This window comes from Plasmodium gonderi (assembly GCF_002157705.1).
Source record: "Plasmodium gonderi DNA, contig: Pgo-contig_126, whole genome shotgun sequence".
NCBI lineage: Eukaryota > Apicomplexa > Aconoidasida > Haemosporida > Plasmodiidae > Plasmodium > Plasmodium gonderi.
The window spans coordinates 1-4161 of record NW_021629051.1 but is presented as its reverse complement, the minus strand read 5'-3'; positions in this window follow the sequence as shown (position 1 = coordinate 4161).

Sequence of the window (4161 nt, the reverse complement as noted above, 5' to 3'; positions counted from 1 at the left end):
TAAATAATCATAATAGTACATGTTTTAGATTCAGTGTTCAGAGTGTAGGTTTCATGGATTTGAATTATATGATTGATATATAGAATTTTAGGATTTATGATTTTATATATACCCTTGAGCTTTTATATTTATATATATTTTTTTAGGATTTATTTTATATCCTTAAGATTTTTTGTTTTAATATTTAGTGTTGGTATTATAAAATGTGATTTATATATTTGTATTACATTTAATAATATATATATATTTTATATTATTTTTCTTATAATGATATGTATACAGACATGTGTTTTGACATTTTATAAATTTTTATATATCTTATATAATTTATGTTAATTATAAGGAGAAAAAACTTAATAAAATTTATTTTATATAGTATAGAAAATACGCTTTCCTATTTATATATCATTTTGTATTCGTTTTTTTATTGTTGGAAAACTGTTATTGATGTATGATATGTTAATATTGTCTTATAGTACAAATATATTCCTTTATAAATAGAAATTTTGTGTTACATTATTTTACACAATTTACATTTATCATTTTATAATTGTATATATTATGAATTCATATTTTTCTTTCGTCATTAAACAATTAACATTCTGAATTCTTCTTTATATTTTAATTTATTACACTATTTATTCTTTATAACTACATTATTTTGATATAAACATATATATAAAAATGTATTAGTATGTTATTTGTTGTGTCGTATATATTATGAAATTTTCAATTAATACAGATTTTAAATTTCACAATAATAGCTTAATTTATATACATACTTTAATAATTTATCTAATAAATTATTTAACAGCACTTTGAGTTATAGTGGAAGACTAAATAACTTTTTAAAGAAGTCATTTTTTTAAAAGACAAATATAAATTGCATATTATTATTATAATTTACCCATGATATATATTCATTATGTGTTCATTTATGCTCTTCCACATCTACGTTAATTAATAATTCATGAAAATAGGACATTGTTACTATATAAAAAACAAAAATCATATTTTTTTATTTTGAGATAAGTATAAAATTTCTAATACGTATGTTCTTTTTTATTTATACAATAAAAGATATATCATGAATATATTTTATTTCACAAACACTTAATCTGATAGATAACAATGGAAAAATATTATTTAAATTGTATTAATAGAGGAATAATATGAGGGAATAGATATATATGTTAAAATATACAATATTAAATTATGGAAAATATATTATTCTAAGAAAAGCAGCTGTTAATTCATTGTTATGAACAATATAATGATTTATTGATATACGCTAATAGTTTTATTATATTTTTATATAAATTTATAGTAATAAAAACAATGATTAATAAAAAAAAAAATACATTCCAAATGGTATATATAACAAATATTACAAGGAATATATTAAATAGATATATACAATTATATACACAGAATTATAGAAAAATGATATATATGGTACAATAATCTAATAATAATAATTCTTCAAATAATAAAAAATGATAAATATATAGAAAAATATGAATCCTTACATTATATTGAGGCATGATTGCATAAAAAAAATTGAATAATGAATAATATCATTTACATAACATATACAGATTTTATTTAGTGTTCATTAATGAAACTACAATACAAATACAATTCAATCAATAATTATAATATAATTAAAAAACACAAACATCAATTGAAGCAATAATATGATAACAGAAACAATAAAATAGTAACAAAAAAAATAAAAAATTATTTCTAAACGTAAAATATAAAAACTGAACTTTTAACCCTAGAACCAAAATCCTAATCCCTAAAACCTAAACCTGAACCCTGAACCTTATAAAATATAATCTGTATTCATTAAATATACTTATATTTTTACTAGTATTTTAGAATGTTATATAATAATGTATAATATTTATGTGTTAAATTTTTGTATTCTGTTTCAAATGAGTCAATTAATTTAATAGCTTCATTTCTTTTTTGTCAAAATTTCTTTTGCTTCCTTACAATTTGTTTTATGTAAGATCCATTATGAGTATACAGAAAATAAAGAAATAAACTTATATTTGTATGTATTCTACTTTTATATGATATTTAAATTATATAACGGCTTGTTTTATAAATTGTAATATCATAAATTTGTATAAAATTAATATATTATTAACCTTATATAAAAAAGTATAATTATTAATATAGAAATAGTTACATCAGATGAACCTAGAATTGCTTTTTGTATATATCTTCAATAATAATAATCTACGGTTTTTGGAGCATTTAAACATTTTCCCCCTGTTCCTAGGTGCTCTTTATATTGAGCTTTGAATTTTTCCAGTACAGCATGTAAACTTTTGTTATTAAACTTTTGATTTATCGGTAAAAGATAAATACAATTTTCATAATATGCGGAAGCATTTTCGCATTTATGTTGAGAAGTCTTTATGAATATAAAATTAATATATAGAGTATTTAGATTATTTATTATATAAATGGTTCCTTCGTCAATATCAAAAACATTACAATTGTATATATTAAATATATTATTCTGTTCATGAAATTTGACACTTTTCATTAATTAGTAACATTTTTTTTTTTTTAACAGGGAAGATTCATAATTTATAGAATATGATTCAGTTTTTAAATGAAATATTTACATGATGCTTCTATATTATTAATTCTTTTGCTTTTTATGTATTATAAATAGAGGCTATGATATTGGCATTCAACAATAAATGTATTACAATAGCTCCCTATATTCTTATCTATCTCTTCGCAGAGTGTTAGATAAGGTTTAACTTTTGTATTCATATCATCTTCTGTGGCCTCATAATAATCATCAATACATATTGAAAAACTATCTTTGAAAATAAACAGAACAGGTAGGTTGAAATGATAAAATATATTAAAATTCGTGCTATAATATATAAATCATATATTTAGTATTTATATAACATGGTATTTGGAAAGTAGGATGTATTATTTAGGACCATATTGAAATATAATAACATACGTTGTTGTTCACATATTTCAAATCATTGGTGTTTAGACATCCTAATTTATCCAAAGAAAAATGCATTTGTTATTTTTTTATAAATAATTATATGAATAAATTGTAAAAATAAATGTTATATTTATATATTACACATTAATTATTGTATCCATAAACTTTATACAATTTCTTGAAGACACAGTTTATATTAAGTATTTATAAATAAAAACTAGGGCACTATTGTAATATCGAGGTTCACTTTTTTGTATATATAAATAATATGAAAATTTTATTTAAATATTTATATAATAACATTAATCTATAATCATTAGTTATTAATTATTTTTATACGTATGAAATTTCACCAATACATTAGTTATCTAATATGAAAATTTAAGTGATTTATACAAATAACAAAGATACTATGATTTATTTTACTTATATTCTTTATATTCCTTTAAAAATAGAAATAATATATCTATAAAATATAAAACATTCATATTTACATGTTTATAGAATTTTTGGTAATTTTTTATTAATGACATATCATTTAAATTTCCTTTATATCTTACTCAAAATATAAGCTATATTACCTAAAAGAAATAATTATAAATTTTAACAAAATTTTATAATGCAAGGTAATTAAATGATTAAAAAGGATTATACTATTAATGAATAAATATTATTTTCTTATAATTTATGTTAATTATAATGGAAATCATACCTTAACAAACGTTATTAATAATGATACACTGTACATACAGTTCTAACCATTATATCCCTTACAGAATATATTGATTAATTATCGTTTTTACAGCAACAATATACTTATATTCATCATTTATACTATTCTTTATTATTTAAATATAACACAGTAGATGACTAACACAAAATCGTTAAGTTATAAAAGGATTTATAAATCATTTCTGTTCGTTGTAACATAACAATAGCATATTATTTTGTAGATTAAGGATATGTATTATCAATTTCATATTAAAGTGAGTGTATGCATTACCTAGTGCTCACATAAATTATTTGTAATAAATTGATTATTTTTATTTATTTATTTCTTATTTAATTCAAATAATTTTTTGTTTATGTACATGATATTTTATCAATTTTACATAATATATTATTATACAAATAATCTCTATAATACAATGGAGTTATTTTGTAATCGT